Genomic DNA, 26,335 nt, shown 5'->3' with positions numbered 1-26,335 from the left:
TTGTTTTGGTCTCATTGTATGTAATAACATGTCCGACCTGCCTTGGCCCTACTATATGTGGGAATTTAGCCACCCTGCCTTGGTCCCAATGTACAGTATGTAGGAATGTAGCCACTCTGCCTTGGTCCCTCTGTGTGTAGGAACATAGCCATCCTGTCTTGGTCCCACTCTATGTAGGAATGATGACACCCTGCCTTGGTCTCACTGTATGTAGGGACATAGCCACCCTTGCCTTGATCCCACTGTATGTACAAATGTAACCATGCTGGTCTTGGTCCCACTGTATGTAGAAACGTAGCCACCCTGTTTTGGTCCCTCTGTATGTAGGAACGTGGCCACCGTGATTTGGTCCCACTGTATGTAGGAACGTAGCCAACCTGCCTTAGTTCCTCTGTATGTAGGAGCGTAGTCACCCTGTCTTGGTCGCACTGTATGGAGGTACATTGCAATCCTGTCTCAGTCTCACTGTATGTAGGAACATAGCCATCCTAGTCTTGGCCCCACTTGAACATAGCCACCCTGTCTTGGTCCCTCTGTTTATAGAAACAAAGCTCCCCTGTCTTGGTCCCACTGTATGTAGGAACATAGCCATCCTTTCTCTGTCCCACTGTATGTAGGAACGTAGCCACCCTGTCTTGGTCCCACTGTATGTAGGAACGTAGCCACCCTGACTTAGTCCCACTGTATGTAGGAACATAACCACCCTGCCTTTGTCGCACTGAATGTTGCCTTCCTGGTCCCAATTCAACATAGCCACCCTGTCTTGGATCCTCTGTATATAGAAAGAAAGCCCCCCCTGTTGTAGTCCCACTGTATGTAGGAACGTAGCCAGCCTGTCTTGGTCCCACTGTATGTAGGAACGTAGCCACCCTGTCTTAGTCCCACTGTATGTAGAAACATGGCCACCCTGTCTTAGTCCTACTGTATGTCTATATATATATATATATATATATATATATATATATACATATATATTTATATACTGTATCTCAAAAGTAAGTACACCCCTCACATTTTTGTACATATTTTATTCTATCTTTTCATGTGACAACACTGAAGAAATGACACTTTGTTACAATGTAAAGTAGTGAGTGTACAGCTTGTATAACAGTGTAAATTTGCTGTCCCCTTAAAATAACTCAACACACAGCCATTAATGTCTAAACCGCTGGCAACAAAAGTGAGTACACCCCTAAGTGACAATGTCCAAATTGGGCCCAAATTGTCAATATTTTGTGTGGCCACCATTATTTTCCAGCACTGCCTTAATCCTCTTGGGCATGGAGTTCACCAGAGCTTCACAGGTTGCCACTGGAGTCCTCTTCCACTCCTTCTTGATGACATCACAGAGCTGGTGGATGTTAGAGACCTTGCGCTCCTCCACCATTCCTTTGAGGATGCCCCACAGATGCTCTATAGGGTTTAGGTCTGGAGACATGCTTGGCCAATCCATCAGCTTTACCCTCAGCTTCTTTAGCAAGGCAGTGGTCATCTTGGAGGTGTGTTTGGGGTCGTTATGTTGGAATACTGCCCTGCGGCCCAGTCTCCGAAGGGAGGGGATCATGCTCTGCTTCAGTATGTCACAGTACATGTTGGCATTCATGGTTCCCTCAATGAACTGTAGCTCCCCAGTGCCAGCAGCACTCATGCAGCCCCAGAGCATGACACTCCCACCACCATGCTTGACTGTAGGAAGACACACTTGTTATTGTAGTACTCACCTGGGTGCCGCCACACACTCTTGACACCATCTGAACCAAAAAAGTTTAGCTTGGTCTCATCAGACCACAGGACATGGTTCCAGTGATCTGCTTGTCTTCAGCAAACTGTTTGCGGTCTTTCTTGTGCATCATCTTTAGAAGAGGCTTCCTTCTGGGATGACAGCCATGCAGACCAATTTGATGCAGTGTGCGGCGTATGGTCTGAGCACTGACAGGCTGACCCCCCACCCCTTCAACCTCTCCAGCAATGCTGGCAGCACTCATACGTCTATTTACCAAAGACAACCTCTGGATATGATGCTGAGCATGTGCACTCAACCTCATTGGTCGACCATAGCGAGGCCTGTTCTGAGTGGAACCTGTCCTGTTAAACTGCTGTATGGTCTTGACCAGCGTGCTGCAGCTCAGTTTCAGGGTCATGGCAATATTCGTATAACCTAGGCCATCTTCATGTAGAGCAACAATTTTTTTTCAGATCCTCAGAGAGTTCTTTGCCATGAGGTGCCATGTTGATCTTCCAGTGACCAGTATGAGAGAGTGAGAGCGATAACACCAAATTTAACACACCTGCTCCCCATTCACACCTGAAACCTTGTAACACTAACGAATCACATGACGCCGGGGAGGGAAAATGGCTAATTGGGCCCAATTTTTACTTAGGGGTGTACTGACTTTTGTTGCCAGCAGTTTAGGCATTAATGGCTGTGTGTTGAGTTATTTTGAGGGGACAGAAAATTTACACTGTTATACAAGCTGTACACTCACTACTTTACATTGTAGCAAAGTGTCATTTCTTCAGTGTTGTCACATGAAAAGATAGAATAAAATATTTACAGAAATGTGAGGGGTGTACTCACTTCTGTGAGATACTGTATATATATATATATATATATATATATATATATATATATATATATATACACACAGTATTGTTTTGCATCTAGCATTTTTATGTGTGGATTTTTTCCTGCACTTATTCTACTTACATTGTGAGCAGTCTTACTTAATTTTAAATACATTTAGTTTCACATTAAACATGGTTCTATTTTTTTTTTTTTTTTGGACCTCCACATTTGTTGCAAAAAAAAAGGAAAGAAAACAGCTCTTGTGAGGAATTTAGTATTACCTCCCGCTGTCCTGGTGAAACTTACCAAATTACATTTCCTGCTTTAGTCACATGGTCAGACTGGTGTGATTATAGGGTACAAACCACTGGGAAGGCAGTGCCAAGGTCTTACCTTGTTGGCAGCAATCTTGGACATGTGCAGACTGCTGTCTCTTATAAACTTTGTTTGCATCATCACTTGTCTGCTGCCTGGGCGTCGCTCAGTGATGATGTTGCACACCTGACTATATATATCACCTGATGGCTTTCAGACCTTGCCCTTGCTTTTGTGCTCCAAGGTGCATCACTGCTAGCAGCAGTGTTGCCAACCCCCCGGAGGGGAATTTACTGGCAGAACGTCCAAAATTTACGGACGGCACCAATTTTTTACTGACATGGCAAAAATGTACATAAACAGGCTGTTTTCAGTGCTAAACCGTGCAAATATCAATAATTAAACTATAAACATGTAGATGGTGCTATTAGCAATGTGTTTAGGTTAAACAAAAGTCAAAAACCATATTTCTCCATTTACATGAACATCAGATTAATATAACCCAGCCAGCATAGCGTTCCCCCATATATCAGAGTGTGCAGGATTCCCCCTTACAGTGTAACTCTGATATAAAGAGGAATGCTGCAGATCTTGATTTAAGGGGGAACTCTGATTTAAGTGGGTGCTCTGGTGACCAGAAACCGCCTTATATCAGAGTCCACTGCATTCCCCTTTACATCAGAGTTCCCTTTTACATCAGGGTCCGCAGAGTTCCCCCTTCGCAGTGTAAGGGGAGAATCCTGCAGACTCTGATGTAAAGGGGAACGCCAGGAACTCTGATGTGGGGGGCAATCTAGTGACCAGAGACCGCCTTCCACAGAGTGACTACATTAAGATATGGGGGGGGTTACTAATATAGAGGGATCTTTATATCAGTGACCCCCCCCCATTAGACTGGTCTGGCGGCTGTCACTGACCTCCTCTCAGGTGCACTGTGCAGGGCTCAGTCAGACGGCTCAGGTCTCCACTCTGCAGGCCCCACACATCTGACTTCTCCTGTGACCCCCATCCCGGCGGCGCTCTCACTCTTGACTCCTCTGAAGACTCCCCTGCAGACATGATAAAAGACAAGAGATGGTCAGAGACTGCGGATATGGTACAGGAGGTGGTCAGAGACTGCGGACATGGTACAGGAGGTGGTCAGAGACTGTGGACATGATACAGGAGGTGGTCAGAGACTGCGGACATGGTACAGGAGGTGGTCAGAGATTGCGGACATGGTACAGGAGGTGGTCAGAGACTGCGGACATGGTACAGGAGGTGGTCAGAGACTGTGGACATGGTACAGGAGGTGGTCAGAGACTGTGGACATGGTACAGGAGGTGGTCAGAGACTGCGTACATGGTACAGGAGGTGGTCAGAGACTGTGGACATGGTACAGGAGGTGGTCAGAGACTGTGGACATGGTACAGGAGGTGGTCAGAGACTGTGGACATGATACAGGAGGTGGTCAGAGACTGCGGACATGGTACAGGAGGTGGTCAGAGTCTGCGGACATGGTACAGGAGGTGGTCAGAGACTGCGGACATGGTACAGGAGGTGGTCAGAGACTGCGGACATGGTACAGGAGGTGGTCAGAGACTGCGGACATGGTACAGGAGGTGGTCAGAGACTGCAGACATGGTACAGGAGGTGGTCAGAGAAATGCATCGGGAACACAGAACTTGTGGTGTGAAGTGATTTCAGCGATTTTGCTGACTACACGAGACGCAGCTGAATCTTCATCACTGATCGACAAAATACTGTACAATGTGTTTTTGATCATGGACAATCCTTATACATTTATCTGCTGATGGGTGAGGAGGAAATGGCCTGGGTGTCACCAGCCTAGGATGTCATCTGGATCCCCTGTGAGGGGACAATGAATGAACACTAATAGACCTCATCGTAGGGTACAGAAGGGTCACCACTTTAATGTAGTTTTATCTCCTATACTGTATTGAAATTGGGTAGATCTGAGTGAAGTAAAATGGGGTTTTTGGTTTTGAATGTACCTGCTGCATCACCAGTTTGGCTTGCAATATGTTGGCAGCACCACATGAGCACAGCAGATCACTAGAGAATGTTTATAATGTTACAAAGGGGTTTAAGGGACACAGTCTTTTGCCATTTGCCACTAGGAAGATTATAGTGGCATACATTTTGTGGGTATGGGCAAATGAACCCCTATGTGGAAAGGTTTTACTAAGAGAAGAGAGCTGAAATGGAAACCAGCCAGGTGGATATACAGTAACAATTACAATCATATACCGCAGCCTCTTATGGTCCTCTCCGTCCACCTCCGTCCTCCTGGCTTGCCTTGCGCGTGTCACGTTCGGTCCCCCACTGCGTCACCCACTCAGTCCTGGGGTATTATAGGCCAGGGGGAGGTAGCGGCGGCAGTGGCGGGGAAAATCTGGGCGGGCCATGGGCAGGGCACAGGGCGGCGGTCAGGCGGGGGGGAGGAGGAGATGATGATGTGTGTCAGACCAAGAAGAGGCACACGCCGCGCATGCGCAGTCAGTTTTTTCTCGCGGCTCTCGCCGCAGCCATCGTTTTAACGGGCACTTTTCTCCTGCTACGGGCATTTACGGGCAGGAGAAAAGTGCCCCGATTTTATGGGCCGTCCGTGAATATACGGACGGTTGGCAACACTGGCTAGCAGTCCTCTGGTCTCTGTGGTTTCTCCGTGCATGACTTGGCTTGGCTTGGCTGACGACATTCCTGGCTCTGGATCCCGCATTGGCAGATGACCCCGCATCAGATGACGACCCGGCTTCGGCAGACTACCCACTTCTGGACTCGGCTTGGATGACTACCTGTTCCTGGACTCTATCTCAGCGTGGATGACTACCTGTTCCTGGACTTGATCCCGGCTTGGATGACTACCCGCTTCCGAACTTGACCCCGGCTGTTCTTGATTTTGCTCCTCTCTCTTGCTGTGCAATTATTATTGTTACATAAATGAAATGCTTTATTTTACTTTATCTTCGTGTGGTCTGGTTTCCTGGCACCCTGACGGGCAGCGGCCAATCACAAGAGCAGAATGTAATATTTTTGGAGCCATTCAGTGCACTCTAAAAAAACATCTCCAGAAATTTACTTTGTGCTAAAGCCGTTTCTGAGTATGACGGGGCTCCATACCTTCTACACAAAGGGCCGGTTTATTGTCCTTCAGACTTTAGGGGGAGCAGACTGTGGCCAATCGGGGTAGAAAATGCCTAAGGCTTAGTGCTGGTGGGAGTAGGAAAAATACATTGTGCCTGTGGTCAGTGGGAGGAATAGTGCCCCATAAATGGTGTCAGTGGAAGGAATAGTGCCTCCCCATTGGTGTCACTGGGAGGATTAGTGCCCCATCATTGGTATCAGTGGGAGGAATAGTGCCCCATCATTGGTGTCAGTGGGAGGAATAGTGCCCCATCATTGGTGTCAGTGGGAGGAATAGTGTCCCATCATTGGTGTCAGTGGGAGGAATAGTGCCCCATCATTGGTGTCAGTGGGAGGAATAGTGCCCCATCATTCAGCTTCGGGTGTGGCTGCAGGAAGGTTCTCTGGCTGTGTGTCTGGAGCTGCTCCAGGTGATCTGTTTGAGAGGGGAGTCTGGTAAAATCTCTCCCAGCTCTGCTGGCCCCTATCTGGGGAGGCCATGCAGGCCAGCAGGGCCTCTCCTGCTGGAAGCTCTCAGCCATCCCCTGGGCAGATGGATGACATACCTGCTCCTGGACAAGCCATGGCTGGGGATCTCTCTGCCCCTGGTGAGGATGAGGATACCGAGTCCATTCGGGAGCGAGTGGTGGCCGGGATCAAGGTCCTGAATAGGGAGAGAGACCAGCTCTACAAACTGAGAGCGGAGTTGAAGCGTCTGCGAAAGCAACGTGAAGGTTTGTACAGCCGCAAACCGTGGATCTATGGATCCGGAAATCCAGTTGGCAAAGGTCCGGGTTCAACACCAGGAAACCATTGTGGCCATGATGGAAGGTAAAGAGGGGCCCTTTAAGGAAAAGTTTTGCAATGACCGCAGATTTGCAAGGATGGCAAAGATGGAGGTGGACGAGGAGACCCCCAGTTCTGACCCCCTGACCCCCCAAGGTGAGGTAAGCAACCCGTTGCCTTCTCAGGGCTCAGGAGGCATGCTGACAGTGATCCAGGCAGTGGAGTCTCCATTACGGGCGGATCAGCTGGTGTTTGGTGAGGAGAACTTTCCTGATAATGTGCCTGATAAGGTAAAGCCTAGCAAGTCACAAGTGACTGATAAAACTATTTTTGTGCCATTTAACACCTTGGCTAATACTGATGTTTTGCCCAATGACACCCAGGCTGGTAATATTATATCCAGCAATACTTCAGCTGCTGATGTTTCCACTGAGGAAAAATTGCGTTTAAAAAATGACATTGCAGCAAAGGAACTACAAGAGCCAGAACAACCAGTTAACCCCCCTTTTGCTGAGTCAAAGGCTGTTTGTCCAGTCACAGCTGCTGTCTCTATACTGCAGCATCAGGACACCTGTGGTACTACAGCAGAAACTGTGATAGTGAATACTGATTGTTCTGACATTACTTCCAACACAGGTGTTCTGAATAATCCTACTAATGTTTGTGTAATAGACAATCCTGCTGGCTCAGTACAAGCAGTTAATAATAAGGATAATAATAATAATGTACCAGCTAAAGTTACATCGGTGTGGGGTCTTGGCCCTGATAAGCCTTCTTTTGCTCAGGTGGTACGCTCTGCTCCTGGTAATATTATTAAGCCAGGGCTGCAGCCAATGAGGAACCCTGCTTCCAGGCAGAGATTTACACCACAAACTGCCACTTTGAGCACCCCTGGTTCCGGTCTTGGGTCTCTGGCTTCTGCTGGGGGTCCAAGACGTAATGTCGTTATACTTAAATGGGAAGGTGGTGCAGTCTCTCCAGCACGGCGTGTGGTGGTGGATATGATTTTGGAGATGGGCTTTGGGGCGAATGACCTTTATGCCCTAATACATGTAGCTGGGAGCCGGGAGTACACAATCAGCTTCACCAGGCCGGAGGGTCTTGACCTGTTCTGGGAACGATATGAAGCTCGGTGCAGGTCAAGACCCGAATGGGAAGATCTGGCACCAGTTGCTGTTTCGCAGAGATCAACGGTTAAAAAAATAACCATCATCCTCAATAATGAGAGTGTTCCTGCTCGGGACCTAGAGGTCTGGTTAAGGAACTATGGTGAGGTTTTGACAAGGCTAGAAAAAATCCTTGATGAACGTGACATCTGGACCGGGGGTTGGTCAGTAACGGTTAGGTTGGCCAGGGATGGGAATGTTGTCCGTCACCTGCCCTCCTCGGCTTTCATAGGGAGGGATAGGATGACTATTTTTTATCCTGGTCAGCCAAAGCTATGTCACCGCTGTGGAGAAAAGGGGCATTTTAGCTCCTCCTGTTCAGCCTTAATATGTTCAGTATGTCGGGGACAGGGTCATGTGGCCAGGGACTGTACCCAGGCGATAAGGTGCAACCTGTGCCTGCGCCTTGGCCACCCCTACAGCCGATGTCCAGAGGCCTGGCACAACATGGAGAAGGAGGTAGTAGATGAACTGTTGAGGCTGGACGGGATGGAGGATGAGGCCCCTGGTGTACCATCCTCCTCAGCGGTGACTGACCCCCCAGGTCCTGTTCAGGATCCCTCCCCAGTTTCTGTGGCCAACCCTCCTGTGTCTGTAGGTATTCCTTCTGTGACTGTCTCTGTGTCCCCCCAGCCTACTGTACCCGCTCCTCTTGTGTCAGAACCTTCTAAGTCTGTCCCCCCCGAGTCAGTCTTGCCCCATGAGTCATCCCCTCCTAGGTCTGACTTAAGGGAAGGTCCCCCCCCACCAGGAGTGGTAGAGGGTACCAAAAAGGGTGCTGCGGTTTCCTCTGTAAAGAAGTCTTCTGTGAAGACTTCAAAAAAGAAGAAAACAAGAGATAACATCTCTGAATCTGACCTGCAGTACCTGGAGGAGAGAAGGAAGGTTGTGAGGCGGAAGAGACAGGCGGTGAGGACGGAACAGGGACAGGATGCCCCAGTGTCTGTCCCCAACCGTTCTAGGGCTTCTGCATGGGATATCTCCACATCTGGAGCTTCTTCTGAGCAAAATTCTGATTCAGAAATGGAATTGGAGGAGGCCTCAAGAAAGAGAGAGGCTTCTGGTGATGAGCAGCAGAGGGGAGCTAAGAAGCAATCCACTCAATAACCCAAATGGCGGTTCCCCCTCCGTTAAAAGTGGTGACAATAAATGTCGCCAGTATTAAGTCAGTAAGAGCTCGTTCTATGGCCTTCTTTTTGTTCAGCCAATTAGATGCTGAAATTTTATTTTTGCAGGAGACTAGGCTCACCTCCTTGGCAGATATTCATATGGCCAAGAGAGAGTGGAGGTATGGTCCATCTTACTGGTCTCTTGCGGCCGAGCCTTACGGCGGGGTGGCGGTGTTGTTTAAAACCGGCATGGTAACTGTCCGGCGGGTTATTGAGGTGGAGATTGGGAGATGTATGGTCTTAGACGTTCTTGTGGGAGGGCAGGACCTGCGCCTAATTAATATTTATGGGCCGCACACAAAGTGGGACAGGAAATGCCTTTTTACAAGGATCAAGCCATTTCTTTTTACATCCCGGCAAGTGGTTTTTGGAGGTGACTTTAATACTGTGACTAGGCCCAAGGACAGGAAGGACTTCAATGACCGGCTGGGATATGATAGCGTTTTTTTAAATAGTATGGTTAGGGATGCTGGTCTTGTGGATGTGCACATTAAGCACCTCCCGGATGACACAGGGTTCACCTTTCATCGAGGTAATAGTCAGAGTAGGATAGATAGGTTTTTTTTGAAGGAGGCCTCTGCTTTCTCACCCCCAGTGGTGCAGGCGGTGGAGTTCTCTGATCACTGTATGCTATCTGTGGTCTTGAATGCTTCAGATTTCCCTCAGAGGGGCAAAGGCATCTGGAGATTAAATTCGACTCTCCTTGAGGAAGAACATGTTAGACAATCCTTTGAGGAATTCTTTCAGGCACAGGTGACCATCCTGGACTTTTGTAGCAGCAAGGCTGAGTGGTGGGAGCTGACCAAAAAGAGGATTGCTGGATTCTTCAGGGGCCTAGCCAATAAAAAACAGTTTAATAGATACATGACCTACCAACGTTTGCGGAGGAAGCTGGATATTCTTGTCTCGAGAGGAGGAGATCCTGGGGCAATCTCTGAAGTGAAAATCCTCCTCAGGAAGTGTCAATGTGACCGGCATACCTCTTTGGTTCTGGAGCGGGACTATGGGAAATACCACTCGCCTGACCCTTACCAGAACTGCAAACAGGGTGTAGCTGTTAAGATGGTCGTTGGCCTTAAGGATAGTACAGGTTCCTTGACAAAGTCCAGGTCAGGGATCCTGGAGGTCGTGAGGTCTTTTTATGCTGAACTTCTTGGGAGGAAGGAGCTTGACCGAGACAAGATGGAAAGCTTTTTGGACTCTATTCCAGGTCTAAATGGTGGAGATGTCCCTTTGATGAATTTGACAGAAGAGATCACAGTTGAAGAGGTGACGAGGGCAATTGAACAGCTTGCCATCAAGAAGTCACCTGGACCGGATGGTCTGACGGCTGAGTTTTACAAAGCCTTTAAGTCTATTCTGGCCCCACATTTGGTAGAGATTTTTAACAGTTGTCTTGCTGAGGGGGTGCTTCCCCCTTCCATGAGACACTCAGCTGTGATTCTTCTTTCAAAAGGTAAAGATCCTTCGATGATTGAGAATTGGCGCCCCATCAGCCTTCTCAATGTCGATAGAAAGGTGCTGGCGAAGATACTTTTCTGGCGCCTATCGGCAGTAGCAGAGTCTTTGCTTTCTCGCCATCAGCACTGTTCGATCCAGGGTAGGAGCACCTTCACAGCGGTTTTAGCTGTCCGGGAGGCCTTGGAGCAGTGCAGGGCTGCAGGCTGGGGAAAGTATCTACTGGCATTGGATCAGGCAAAGGCTTTCGATCGTGTCAACCATGAGTACCTGTGGTTGCTCTTTAGTAAGTACGGTCTGCCGGGTGGTTTTGTCGATTGGTTAAAAGTTTTGTATAAGGGGGCAGAAAGCTTCCCTCTTGTTAATGGTTGGGTTGGACAGTCCTTTGAGGTTGGTTCTGGGGTGCGCCAGGGTTGTCCGCTGAGTCCCCTGCTCTATGTGTTTGCAATCGACCCCTTCATCAGGAGGCTAGAGAGCAGCATGTTGTGTGGGGTACCAGTGGGAATCCCGGGTGAGCCGCCTTTGAGGGTTGTTGCCTATGCGGATGATGTGTCAGTGATTGTCACTGGGACAGATGAAGCGGAGGAGGTGGTCTCTCTGACATCACGGTACTCTGAAGCATCAGGCTCCAAGATCAATCAGGAAAAGAGTGAAGTTTTTTGGATGGGAAAGGAAGGTGAGGGGTTTGATCTCCCGGACACTTTTCCAGTGCCCCAGGAAAAAATTAAGATATTAGGCATTGAATTTGGACCTGGCGATTATGGCCTCAAAAACTGGGAGGGCAGGCTGGAAGTTGCCAATACTAAGGTGGTCAGCTGGAAGAGATGGAAGTTATCTCTGAGGGAAAGGGTTGATCTGATTAAGACTTACCTGATACCGATCTTCTTGTATGTCAGCCCTGTCTGCATCTTGCCAGTGTCTCTCTATGCTAGGATCTATAGTGTGTTCTTCCAGATGCTGTGGGGGAACAGACTGAACCCCATCAAGAGGAATGTCACCTATCTATCCAGGAGGGAGGGTGGCTTAGGTATGGTCAACCCCGTTCTTTTCTTTTCACTGCTATTTCTCAAGTTTAACATTGGTAGTATGCTTGCAGTGGAACCTCCTGGATGGGCAGGCATGTTTAGATCTTGGTTTAGGCCTTTTCTGCGACTTTGGGAAGAAGGTGGCCAAGTGAAGAATCTCAGGGGTCATCGTGGTCAGCTCCCAGCCTATGTCGCTCCGTGTCTGAAGTTGCTGCGGCAGTGGCAACTGTCGGCTGAAGATCTCAGATCCGCTCCGAGGAAAGTCCTTATGAGCCGAGTCTTGAGTGAAGTCTTTCATGACCCACTGGCCTTAAGGGATTGCCCAGGCCCAATTTTGAGGGAAGGGTTAAGATTGATTAATTTGGCTAGAGTCCCCCTTAAATTCAGGGATCTGGCCTGGTTGTGCTTCCACGGGAGGCTCTATGTTCGGGGCAATTTGAAATTCCGCAGTGGGATGGATCGTGGTTGTCCTCGGGAGGAATGTTCAGGTGAGGAGGAGACTATGGACCATTTTCTGCTTCGTTGCCCTTTTAACATAGAGGTATACAAACAGGTTGGGCGGGCCCTCGGTGTTCCTTTCCTCTCCAGGCTGGGTTATGCTGAGTGGGTGTACGGAGCATTCAATACTGGTGGGGGCTTTTGTTTGGATACACTTTTTTTAGTTAGTTTAGTAGTCCGTTATTACACATGGAACGCACGGTGTCAGGTCACCCTTCGGCGTAAAATCCTTCCTGTTCAGGTGGTGGTGTGTGACATTCTGCATGAGGTGGGGAAGATTCGGGCGCTTGAGAGAGACAAGTGGGGTCAGAGGGCTTGGCTGAAGGCGTGGAGGGGTTTCAAGCCTCCCTGACTGCCAGGAGTCTCTTTCCCGGGTGTGGCTTTCTGTCTCTTATCACCCTAGATTTTTTGTTAATGCTCAGTTTTTGATAAATGGCTGCATACATAGGTGATGGGTTGTGCCTCTTAGGCCCTCTCTGCTGCTTTATGTAAATAGTTTTCTAAGAATGTTGGAAGTGGATTATGTATATATTGTATATATTCTGCACATGGATGTGAATTCCTTTGTTTTTTTCTGTTGGAATATTGTACTATAGTTCTGTTTTTTACTTTTGTATAAAATATGTTGCTTGATTCTTTTCAATAAAAGATCAATAGTGTCCCATCATTGGTATCAGTGGGAGTAATAGTGTGCCATCATTGGTGTCAGTGGGAGGAATAGTGTCCCATCATTGGTGTCAGTTGGAGGAATAGTGTCCCATCATTGGTGTCAGTGGGAGGAATAGTGCCCCATCATTGGTATCAGTGGGAGGAATAGTGTCCCATCATTGGTGTCAGTTGGAGGAATAGTGTCCCATCATTGGTGTCAGTTGGAGGAATAGTGTCCCATCATTGGTGTCAGTGTGAGGAATAGTGCCCCATCATTGGTGTCAGTGGGAGGAATAGTGCCCCATCATTGGTATCAGTGGGAGGAATAGTGTCCCATCATTGGTGTCAGTTGGAGGAATAGTGTCCCATCATTGGTGTCAGTTGGAGGAATAGTGTCCCATCATTGGTGTCAGTGTGAGGAATAGTGCCCCATCATTGGTGTCAGTGGGAGGAATAGTGCCCCATTATTGGTATCAGTGGGAGGAATAGTGCCCCATTATTGGTATCAGTGGAAGAAATAGTGCCCCATCATTAGTGTCAGTGGGAGAAATAGTGCCTCACCATTGGTGTCAGTGGGAGGAATAGTGTCCTATTATTGGAGTCAGTGGAAGGAATAGTGTCCTATTATTGGAGTCAGTGGAAGGAATAGTGTCCCATCATTGGTGTCAGTGGAAGGAATAGTGTCCCATCATTGGTGTCAGTGGGAGGAATAGTGCCCCATCATTGGTATTAGTCGGAGGAATAGCTCTCCAATATTGGTATCAGTGGGAGAAATAGACTGCCATTATTGGTGTCAGTGGAAGGAATAGTGCACCATCATTGGTATCAGTGGGAGGAATAGTGTCCTATCATTGGTGTCAGTGGGAGGAATAGTGCCCCATCATTGGTATTAGTCGGAGGAATAGCTCTCCAATATTGGTATCAGTGGGAGAAATAGACTGCCATTATTGGTGTCAGTGGGAGGAATAGTGCCCCATCATTGGTGTCAGTGGGAGGAATAGTTCCCATAAGGGCCAGATAAAGGCAAGCAAAGGGCCACATCCATCCCACAGGCCACAGCTTGGAGATCACTGCCTTATATAACCAGATTTCTTCAGACCAGAAATTAAACCCATTTTTAGAAGAGATTATTAACAAGATGACTTTTGCAGAAATGATATTGAGCGTTCTTATTAATGAAAGTGATATTTTCCTCTAACATTCCATTACAAATTCAAACATTTTCATGCATACAATAAAAGGCCTATAATAAAAGATCTGGAATAATACATGACTCACATTTTTTTATTTTAAATAATAAAGGATATACATATTCTTTTTTGTTGACCTTTAGAATTAACAACTTTCCACCTGACGTGAAATGCCACAGGTCGGAATTTACTTAGTCTGATATTTTCACATTTTTCTGCCCGGTTTTTTCCACCGCAGAAGAATTGAAAGGAATTACGGGAAAGGAATAAGAAGCGACACGAAGGGACGGGACGCGGGGAATTGGAGAAGTCTGACGCTATTTATAGCTCCTGTCATCGTTAGTAATGAGGCGGAGAATCACCGGGGAACGGTTCACGCGTCATATCAGGGCTTACCTTCAACTATTCTCACCGTACAGCCAAATATTATTTGTAGCGATGAGAGCGGGACACAAATGGATACAAGTTTACAAGTTCTCTTATATTTCTAGGAATTATAATAACGTTGTTTCTTTCTCTTTCCATTTGGCTGCCCCATTCAGCCCTCGGGGTGCTCATTTTTAATGAGGCTGGATACAATGTTACCATTATTATTCCTTACAAGCCTACTAGTGACTAAATGGTAGAAGAGGAGGCGAGTGAAGGAAAGGGAGGACGCTGCTTTACAGTGCCGTGAAAAAATATTCATACCCAGGGCCGCTGATAGGGGGGGACCACCAGCACGGGCACACAGGGGAGCCCCAAAAGCACAGGGAATTGGTGCGGCCAGGCAGGGGGGCAATTACAGAAGGAAGCCCTGTGCGGCACTCTGCAGCAGCTGAAAGCCACTTTCTCCCCCTCCTGCCAGCTTTGAGCTGCTGCAGGGAGAGACACAGACACAGGACATCGTTCTTGTAATTGCTTCTCCAAAACCAATCCCCCTCTCTGTTCTGCCTGCTTCTGATCCCCCCCTCCCTTGTGTGCCCCTCTTTCACTCTGCTGCCTCCCCCTCCTGCCAGCTTTGAGCTGCTGCAGGGAAAGGCACAGACACAGGGCAACGTTCTTGTAAATGCTTCTCCAAAACCAATCCCCCTCCCTGTTATGCCTGCTTCTGGTCCCCCCTCTCCCTTGTGTGCCCCTCTTTCACTCTGCCGCCTCTTCCTCCTGCCAGCTTTGATCTGCTGCAGGGAGAGACACAGACACAGGGCATCCTTCCTGTAATTGCTTCTCCAAAACCAATCCCCCTCCCTGTTCTGCCTGCTTCTGACCCCCCCCCCCCCTCCCTTGTGTGCCCCCCTTTCCCTGTGCTGTCTCCCCCTCCTGCCAGCTTTGAGCTGCTGTAGTGAGAGACACAGACACAGGGCATTATTCCTGTAATTGCTTCTCCAAAACCGATCTCCCTCCCTATTCTGCCTGCTTCTTTTTTTATTTATTATTTTTATTATTTATTTATTTATTTTTTTCGATTTCAATGGTTTTTTATTAAAGAATATCAAATACAAGTGATAACAGAAATAATACAGCAATGGCAAAAAAATACCCAAATGTGAACAATAGTCTGAGAGCAAGGTATAGCAGTGATAAGTAGGTAGTTAGTATTCTGCCTACTTCTGATCCCCCCCCTCCTTGTGTGCCCCCCTTTCACTCTGCGCCCCCCCCCCCCCGGCCCCCCCAGGACTGCAGGCTTCCCTGTCCTGTAAAAAAATAGCAAATTGTAAAAAAAAAATTGTAATAATAATAATTAAACATTGTAATAAATAGTTTTAAAAATTGTAAAATAAAATAATTGTAAAAAAATTTTTATTTTGAAAAAAAAATGTACGTTTTTTTTTTTTTAATGTAAAAAACAATTAACCAGTTCTGGACCGGAAGGATTTGCCCCCTTAATGACCAGGTCATTTTCTTGTGATTTGGCACTGTGTTACTTTAACTGACAATTGCGCGGTCGTGCGACGCTGTACCCAAATAAAATTGACGTCCTTTGGTTGTATTTGATCACTTGTGTGATTTTTTTTTTTTTTTTTTTGCGCTATAAACGAAAAAAGAGCGACAGTTCTGAAAAAAAAACATTATTTTTGACAATCTGCTATATAACATTCCCAAAAAAAAAAAAATTAAAAATCAAATTTTTTCATCCTTTTAGGCCAATTTGTATTCTACTACATATTTTTGGTAAAAAAAAAAATCACAATAAGCGTATTTTGATTGGTTTGCGCAAAAGTTATCGCGTCTACAAACTGTAGGAAAGAATTATGTCATTTTTATTTTTTTACATTTTTTTACTAGTATTGGTGGCGTTTATTGAAAATCTGTGCAAAGAAAGGCGCCTCTAAGTGCAGTAAGCCAGTCATTTTATTAGAACACAATGGTTAAAAACACAGAATATCGAGGTAGGACAGGCTCATCCGTCTATAGGGTGCTCCTGAGATGGTATTCCCTGTTTCTGTGCCAACCAGCAGCTGCAGGAACGAAGGGTCTGTGGGAGCAAGATGGCTGCTGTCTTTCCGAAACCACAATGGAACGCAAGGGGCAGAAGTGACATCAGAAAAGGGGCGGTGACGTGTTTCAGAGCATGCTCAGAAGCTCCTTCTTCAAAATCTCTTTTATTGATTTTTTACTCCCCCCCCTTCTTCAGGGAATGCTAAAAGATGGGGAAGGTGTTAATAGCAAAAAAAATCTGAACGGTAACTGTCAGAGTGCCGATTTTGGTTGCACAGGCAGATTTATAAAAGTGGAATGGTTCAGGAAATGACTGCATTATGGCCACTAGATGAAACGAAATGTCTTTAGGAAATAAGTACTTATCTCCTATGATCTTCAGCTCCATCTAGTGGTCAAAATGTGGTATTTTCCCAAACCACTTTTTTTATTACCACTTCTGGACCAGAAAATTTTCCCCCTTAATGATCAGACCATTTTTTGCTATTTGTCAGTGCGTTACTTTAACGGACAATTGCGCGGTCGTGCAGGCGCTGTACTCAAATACAATTAATGTCTTTTTTTCCCACAAATAGAACTTTCTTTTTGGTGGTATTTGATCACCTCTGCGATTTTTATTTTTTGCGCTATAAACAAAAAAAAGAGCGACAATTTTGAAAAAAAAATATATATATATTTTTCACTTTCTGCTATATAACATTAAAAAAAATATTAAAAACCAAATTTTTTCATCATTTTAGGCCAATTTTTATTCTGCTACATATTTTTGGTAAATAAAAATCCCAATAAGCGTATTTTGGTTTGCGCAAAAGTTATCGCGTCTACAAACTAGGGGAAAGTCTTATGTCATTTTTATTTTTTTATATTTTTTACTAGTAATGGCGGCGATCAGCGATTTTTAGTGGGACTTCGACGTTGCGGCGGACAGAACGGACCCCCAACTGACATTTTTTTACACTTTTGGGGTACCAGTGACATTACTACAGTAATCAGTGCTATAAATATGCACTGTTACTGTAATAATGACACTGGCAGGGAAGGGGTTAACTCAGGGGCAATCAAAGGGTTAAATGTGAGCCTAGGGGGTGTTTTCTAAGTGTGAGGGGGATGGGCTTGTGAAATCAATACAGAGACCTGTGTTCCTAAATAGGAAGATCACAGGCTCTCTGTGTGTGATTCCTGAGAAAACAATGGTCTGCTGTGTTTACATTAGCAGACCGCTGTTCTCTCTTTACAGGGAGCGATCGCGGATGCCCGGCAGAATTTGTGGCCGCCGGTCCCATGCATCGGCTTCCGAGGATCGCTACCGTGAACCGCCGTACAGGTACTGAGCACTGACAGGCTGACCCCCCCACCCCTTCAGCAATGCTGGCAGCAATCATACGTCTTTTTCCAAAGACAACCTCTGGATATGACGCTGAGCACGGCACTCAACTTCTTTGGTCGACCATGGCGAGGCCTGTTCTGAGTGGCACCTGTCCTGTTACACCACTGTATGGTCTTGGCCACCGTGCTGCAGCTCAGTTTCAGGGTCTTGGCAATCTTCTTATAGCCTAGGCCATCTTTATGTAGAGCAACAATTCTTTTTTTCAGATCCCCAGACAGTTCTTTGCCATGAGGTGCCATGTTGAACTTCCAGTGACCATTATGAGAGAGTGAGAGCGATAACACCAAATTTACCACACCTGCTCCCCATTCACACCTGAGACCTTGTAGTCACATGACATCGGGGAGGGAAAATTTCTAATTGGGCCCAATTTGAACATTTTCACTTAGGGGTGTACTCACTTTTGTTGTTCAGACATTAATGGCTGTGTGTTGAGTTATTTTGAGGGGACAGCAAATGTACACTGTTATACAAGCTGTACACTCACTACTTTACATTGTAGCAAAGTGTCATTTCTTCAGTGTTGTCACATGAAAAGATAGAATAAAATATTTACACAAATGTGAGGGGTGTACTTACTTTTGTTAGATACTGTATATATACATACATTACACACACTCTTATAAATGAATGTAAACAAATATTTTAATTAATGTATTAGACCTGGACAGTGTCAGTCGGGCAGTATGTGGTGTCAGCTGTTTTTTATTTTTATTATTTTACTTTTCTATTATTTCTTACAATTTTATTTATATTATATTATATTTTTTTTATTATTTTTTACAATATACACAAAAGTGTACAATTGTTTTAGGAGCCCCTTTGGGGGGCTTTGGTGAAATATTAAGCTTCTAAACAGAACCCCGACATCTCACTTTTGAGACAGAGAATTAGGGACTGAGGACAGAGATTCCCCAATCCCTTTCACCGCAGCCTCAGCTGCACTGGGCAGTGAATATACAAAGCAAAGAAAAGGGCGCACCAGCCTAGCGCATTATCCTCAGCGAGTTTATTAAATGAAAAATTAAAATCAGCTACTCACAAACAATAGTGAAATTCAGGCACATCAATTCCATAAATCTGCCTCATGCCAGAGGATCAACGTCTTTACTGGAAGCAGAGGGCTGACGCGTTTCGAGGCTGTGCCTCTTCCTCAGAGCCTGACTTATCTTTTTTGGAACTGGGCAGTGAATGAATGGGAGGAGGCGGAGCTCTGTGCTGAGCGGCTTCCTGTTCATTCACAAACTGAAGGCCTAGTAACTATGCTTTAGTTATGAATGAACACAGTGAGTGATCAGTACCGTTAACTCTGTGTTCGTTCAGAAAAGGAAGGGGCCATTAATTGACATATTAATTGGCCCCTTCCATGGGTCTCCAACTTGAACCAGGAGGGGGGAAGCCGGAAGCCCTGGGGGGTGGGGGCAGAAGGGAGAATCTGCACCGCATGGGGTGATTAGGGTGTGCCAAGGCAGACGCTGTGCACACAATCACACCTATGATAGTAACCAATCAGTTTCTAGGTTTTATTGTCATAGCTAATTTAAACAAGCTGATTGGTTGCTGCTGCAAATGATTCTGAATGTTCCAGTTTTAGTAAATCCACCCCCCCTACCCCCATTGCCTTATTACACTTCAAATGACTGGAAACACATCCCCTGTACTGCAAATAGGTTCAAGTTGAAAATGTGCACCTGGCTGTCACATCACATGTAACAAGCAAACTGGCATGGCACATGTTTTCTAGCAGTGACAGTGTGTAGCTGACTGTTATCTGTTTTTTACGCCTGCGGCCTGCCTGCTGCTAAGCCAGAAGTGAACAATGCTCTGCCGGAGGCCAGAACTGTTCTGGCCTCCGGCAGAGCATTGTTCACTTCTGGCCAGTGGCGGCCGGCCAATAGGGGGCGCAGGGGCACCGCCCCCCCTAAAAGAAGAAAAAAAAAAAAAAAAAAGTAAATTTTTAGCCCACTAGGGGGGCCGGACCTAGTGCTGGGTAAGGGAGGGGTGGGGTTTTGCCTCCCACGAGAGGCAGACAGAGGCGCCGATTGGCGGCCTTCTGGGGGTCATCGGGGCTCAGAGCAATGCGCCCAGACACTCCCCACTTTCCTGGACTCCTGGCTGTGATTGGTCCAGACTCCAGCCTGGACCAATCACAGGAGGACATCCCGGGACAGTCCTGGTCACGTGACGCGTGGGGGCGGTGCACCACCCCGGCGTAACGTTCTTCCCACCTGCAGACGGAGTGAGAGCCTAAGGAGAGCAACCGCATGCGTCCGACCGGACCGTACGTACTGTCATTCGGGCTCGCTCAGGCATTCGCAGCTCGCTTAGCTGCGTGGCGTGAGACTGGCGCTGACCTAGAGGAGTGAAGTGACCGCAGTGCAGTGTCTGCCTGGTACGGATGTCGGCCTGGAGTGACCACCCGCGCCCGGAGTGTGTCGGCCTGGAGTGACCGGGGTGTGTCGGCCTGGAGTGACCGTCGCCGACTGGACTGGAGCGCCTCTTCCTGCTAACAAACAGGTAAGCAAAGCAGGATCCTGCCCTGTGCTGGAGAGTGCTGCGGGAGGTGCATGCATGGCTGCACTGTGCTTTGATAGGGAGAGCTAAGTTGGGCCTTGGCCCAAGGCCCAACTTAGCTCTCCCTATCACAGCACACAGTGCAGCCATGCATGCACCTCCCGCAGCACTCTACCATCCATCCAGCACCATCCTCCATCCATTGCTGGTCACTGCATTGGAGGCATGCACGCTGATCTCTGCATTGGGGACATGTATCACTTCATTGGAGGCATGCACGCTGATCTCTGCATTGGAGGCATGCATGCTGATCTCTGCATTGGGGAAATGTATCACTGCATTGGAGGCACACACACTGATCTCTGCATTGGGGACATGTATCACTTCATTGGAGGCATGCACGCTGATCTCTGCATTGGAGGCATGCATGCTGATCTCTGCATTGGGGAAATGTATCACTGCATTGGAGGCACACACGCTGATCTCTGCATTGGGGACATGTATCACTTCATTGGAGGCATGCACGCTGATCTCTGCATTGGAGGCATGCATGCTGATCTCTGCATTGGGGACATGTATCACTGCATTGGAGGCATGCACGCTGATCTCTGCATTGGGGACATGTATCACTGCATTGGGGGCATGTATGCTGATCTCTGCATTGGGGGCAATGAACTGGTCACAACATTGGGGGCACGCACGCACGCTGATCTCTGCATTGGGGGCATCATGTATGCTGGTCACTGCGTTGAAAGGGGGTCTGTACTGTGGGGTTTGTGCTAGGGGGCCTGTACTGTGGGATTAGTGCTAGGGGGTCTGTACTGTGGGATTATTGCTAGGGGGCCTGTACTTTGGGATTTGTGCTAGGGGGGCCTGTACTATGGGGTTTGTGCTAGGGGGTCTGTACTGTGGGATTAGTGCTAGGGGGCCTGTACTGTGGGATTAGTGCTAGGGGGCCTGTACTGTTGGATTAGTGCTAGGGGGCCTGTACTGTTGGATTAGTGCTAGGGGGTCTGTACTGTGGGGTTTGTACTAGGGGGTCTGTACTGTGGGGTTTGTGCTAGGGGGTCTGTACTGTGGGATTTGTGCTAGGGGGTCTGTACTGTGGGATTAGTGCTAGGGGGTCTGTACTGTGGGATTATTGCTAGGGGACCTGTACTTTGGGATTAGTACTAGGGGGCCTGTACTGTGGGATTAGTGCTGGGGGGCCTGTACTGTGGGGTTTGTGCTAGGGGGTCTGTACTGTGGGATTAGTGCTAGGGGGCCTGTACTGTGGGGTTTGTGCTAGGGGGCCTGTACTGTGGGGTTTGTGCTAGGGGGTCTGTACTGTGGGGTTTGTGCTAGGGGGTCTGTACTGTGGGGTTTGTGCTAGGGGGTCTGTACTGTGGGGTTTGTGCTAGGGGGTCTGTACTGTGGGATTAGTGCTAGGGGGTCTGTACTGTGGAATTAGTGCTAGGGGGTCTGTACTGTGGAATTAGTGCTAGGGGGTCTGTACTGTGGAATTAGTGCTAGGGGGTCTGTACTGTGGAATTAGTGCTAGGGGGTCTGTACTGTGGGGTTTGTGCTAGGGGGTCTGTACTGTGGGGTTTGTGCTAGGGGGTCTGTACTGTGGAATTAGTGCTAGGGGGTCTGTACTGTGGGGTTTGTGCTAGGGGGTCTGTACTGTGGGGTTTGTGCTAGGGGGTCTGTACTGTGGGGTTTGTGCTAGGGGGCCTGTACTGTGCGGTTTGTACTAGGGGGTCTGTACTGTGGGGTTTGTGCTAGGGGGTCTGTACTGTGGAATTAGTGCTAGGGGGTCTGTACTGTGGAATTAGTGCTAGGGGGTCTGTACTGTGGGGTTTGTGCTAGGGGGTCTGTACTGTGGAATTAGTGCTAGGGGGTCTGTACTGTGGGATTATTGCTAGGGGGCCTGTACTTTGGGATTAGTGCTGGGGGGCCTGTACTGTGGGATTAGTGCTAGGGGGTCTGTACTGTGGGATTATTGCTAGGGGGCCTGTACTGTGGGGTTTGTGCTAGGGGGTCTGTACTGTGGAATTAGTGCTAGGGGGCCTGTACTGTGGGGTTTGTGCTAGGGGGTCTGTACTGTGGGGTTTGTACTAGGGGGTCTGTACTGTGGGGTTTGTACTAGGGGGTCTGTACTGTGGGGTTTGTGCTAGGGGGCCTGTACTGTGCGGTTTGTACTAGGGGGTCTGTACTGTGGGGTTTGTGCTAGGGGGTCTGTACTGTGGAATTAGTGCTAGGGGGTCTGTACTGTGGAATTAGTGCTAGGGGGTCTGTACTGTGCGGTTTGTACTAGGGGGTCTGTACTGTGCGGTTTGTACTAGGGGGTCTGTACTGTGGGGTTAGTGCTAGGGGGCCTGTACTGTGGCATTAGTGCTAGGGGTTTGTGTGGGGTTTGTGCTTGAGGGGTCTGTGCTGTGGGGTTTGTGCCACTCTCAGTCAGTGTATCCCATAATAGGGTGTCTCTCACATGTCTCTCATATGTATCTGGCACTCCCAATTTCTTTGAAAACATTTTTCGGCACACTGCCCAAAAAGGTTGTCTACCCCTTGATTAGAGTAACCCTCATCTTGTGCTGCTTCATAATATTTTTAGAACTCAACGATCAAAGCAGGATTTAAAGTAAGAAAAAAAAAAAAAAAAACGGCATCATATGGCATCTCTGATCTAAATTGGACCCAATCTGTCAGATTAAACTAAAAAAGGTACCCTAATCGAATCCACACATCCTGGAACATTAAATCCTGTCATCAACCATCCCAATGAACGCAGCGCCCCCGTCACGCCCCCCCTCCCGGGCTGCTCAGTCCAAAATGCCCGGGCCTATTTTTTGTCCCAGTGTGGGCCTGCTTGGAACTGGTTAGGGGGCGGAACCAAGGGACGGTGCTTGGAGGTGGGTGGAAGCTGGAAGCAAGGGATGGTGCTTGGAGGTGGATAGGGGCGGACCAAGGGACGGTGCATGGAAGTGGGTAGGGGGCGGAACCAAGGGACGGTGCTTGGAGGTGGGTAGGGGGCTGAACCAAGAGACAGTGCTTGGAGGTGGGTAGGGGGTGGAACCAAAGGACGGTGCTTGGAGGTGGGTAGGGGTTGGAACCAAGGAATGGTGCTTGGAGGTGGGTAGGGGGTGGAACCAAGGGACAGTGTTTGGAGGTGGGTAGGGGGCGGAGACAAGGGGGGCTCAGAAGAGGGGAGTTCCTGCACTTTTTCTCTGAGAAAGAAAGCCCTGCCCAACACAAGGGGATCAATGTATTGCTGGAAGGACTCCCCATCACATCCCAGAATATCAGTTCTCATAATTTGTTTTCTCAGAATTATTTTCTTTGTAACATTTTCCAATAGGTTCCTTCCCATCATCAGACATAATTCTTCCTCGCCCTCGGAGGGACCTCCAGGTGGTTTCCTAAACAAACAAGAATGAAATATTTATACCTTGTGCCGGAACAGCCAGCGCCGATCTCTCGCAGGCAAGTCTGCGAACAATTATCAGTGTTATGATAAAAGCCATTGTCACCCCAACCAGTCCTGTCATCTTCAACTCTTTGTCGGCTCTTCCTGAGAAAACGCAGAGAATAATTGGCTGCCTGAAGCCCGGAGATGTATTTCATGTCCGACCTTCCCACAACGAAGCTTCACAGAGATCATCGAATGTTTGGCTTCATTAGGAGACAACGTCTTCATGTGCCGCAATGAATATTGATTTGTATCCCCATTAAAATATAACACAAGTTAAATGTCGCATCTGAAGGATTGCAGGAACAAGGGACCGCGTAATCGCATGTTTGTATCTATACCAGTGTCTATGTACTTCTATCAATCCATCTATCTTTCATCAACCGGCTTATTATTTTAGTATAATTATACACGGATGTAACGAAGGTGTAGAACATCTTCACTTTCAAAGGGAATTGTTAACTTTTCAAAGAGATAATTCAATCATAATTCATAGATTGGTAATCTGAGCAAAGTGATCTATGACTTTGTTTCTTTTCTTTGGCTGATGCACAGGATTGGTGAAAATTCACTGTGAAAGTGAACATGCTCCTTTAGTAAATCACCCCAACACACTTATATTAGAGAATATTCATTTTTATTATTACTATCATTACTACTGCTACAACAACCACTACTACTACTACTACCATTGCTACAACAACCACTACTACTACTAATACTACTGATACACTACTGATACAACAACCACTACTACTACTAATACTACTGATACACTACTGCTACAACAACCACTACTACTACTAATAATACTACTGATACACTACTGATACAACAACCACTACTACTACTAATATCACTGCTACAACAACCACTACTACTACTAATACTACTGATACACTACTGCTACAACAACCACTACTACTACTAATAATACTACTGATACACTACTGATACAACAACCACTACTACTACTAATATCACTGCTACAACAACCACTACTACTACTAATACTACTGATACACTACTGCTACAACAACCACTACTACTACTAATAATACTACTGATACACTACTGATACAACAACCACTACTACTACTAATATCACTGCTACAACAACCACTACTACTACCACTGCTACAACAACCACTACTACTACTAATACTGCTGCTACAACAACCACTTCTACTACTACCATTGCTACAACAACTACTACTACCATTGCTACAACAACCACTACTACTACTACTACTGCTACAACAACCACTGCTACTACCATTGCTACAACAACCATGCTTCACTCCTTTAGTAAATCACCCCAACACACCTATATTAGAGAATATTCATTTTTATTATTACTATCATTACTACTGCTACAACAACCACTACTACTAATACCATTGCTACAACAACCACTACTAATACTACTAATACACTACTGATACAACAACCACTACTATTACTAATATTACTGCCACAACAACCACTACTACTACCACTGCTACAACAACCACTACTACTACTAATACTGCTGCTACAACAAACACTACTACTACTTATCGCCCTTATCCTTCATCCTCCCTCTCTCTACCATCGCCCTTATCCCTCATCCTCCCTCTCTCTCCCATCGTCCTTATCCCTCATCCTCCCTCTCTCTCCCATCGCCCTTATCCCTCATCCTCCCTCTCTCTACCATCGCCCTTATCCCCCATCCTCCCTCTCTCTACCATCGCCCTTATCCCCCATCCTCCCTCTCTCTCCCATCGCCCTTATCCCTCATCCTCCCTCTCTCTCCCATTGCCCTTATCCCTCATCCTCCCTCTCTCTCCCATCGTCCTTTTCCCTCATCCTCCCTCTCTCTCCCATCGTCCTTATCCCTCATCCTCCCTCTCTCTACCATCGCCCTTATCTCTCATCCTCCCTCTCTCTCCCATCGCCCTTATCCCTCATCCTCCCTCTCTCTCCCATCGTCCTTATCCCTCATCCTCCCTCTCTCTACCATCACCCTTATCTCTCATCCTCCCTCTCTCTACCATCACCCTTATCCCTCATCCTCCCTCTCTCTCCCATCGTCCTTATCTCTCATCCTCCCTCTCTCTCCCATCGCCCTTATCCCTCATCCTCCCTCTCTCTACCATCCCCCTTATCTCTCATCCTCCCTCTCTCTCCCATCGTCCTTATCCCTCATCCTCCCTCTCTCTCCCATCGTCCTTATCCCTCATCCTCCCTCTCTCTACCATCCCCCTTATCTCTCATCCTCCCTCTCTCTCCCATCGCCCTTATCCCTCATCCTCCCTCTCTCTACCATCGTCCTTATCTCTCATCCTCACTCTCTCTCCCATCGCCCTTATCCCTCATCCTCCCTCTCTCTCCCATCATCCTTATCCCTCATCCACCCTCTCTCTCCCATCGCCCTTATCCCTCATCCTCCCTCTCTCTACCATCGCCCTTATCCCCCATCCTCCCTCTCTCTACCATCGCCCTTATCCCCCATCCTCCCTCTCTCTCCCATCGCCCTTATCCCTCATCCTCCCTCTCTCTCCCATTGCCCTTATCCCTCATCCTCCCTCTCTCTCCCATCGTCCTTATCCCTCATCCTCCCTCTCTCTCCCATCACC

At 47.5% G+C, this 26,335-nt stretch overlaps 1 long non-coding RNA gene across 1 annotated transcript in view; it reads left to right on the top strand.

Moving 5' to 3' along the window:
* Window positions 1–520: 520 nt before the first annotated feature.
* The window catches only part of LOC309568610, a 93,999-nt gene continuing 68,184 nt past the window's right edge, over window positions 521–26,335 (top strand). Inside the window, exons 1-2 of the long non-coding RNA XR_014226045.1 lie at window positions 521–687; window positions 821–927. This is a non-coding gene — a long non-coding RNA (uncharacterized lncRNA). The remainder of the gene's footprint in view (window positions 688–820; window positions 928–26,335) is intronic.

This window comes from Pelophylax lessonae (assembly GCF_965119305.1).
Source record: "Pelophylax lessonae genome assembly, chromosome: 12".
Taxonomy (NCBI): Eukaryota; Metazoa; Chordata; class Amphibia; order Anura; family Ranidae; genus Pelophylax; species Pelophylax lessonae.
The sequence above is the reverse complement of the archived record's forward strand: the minus strand, read 5'-3'. Positions and strand labels throughout refer to the sequence as shown.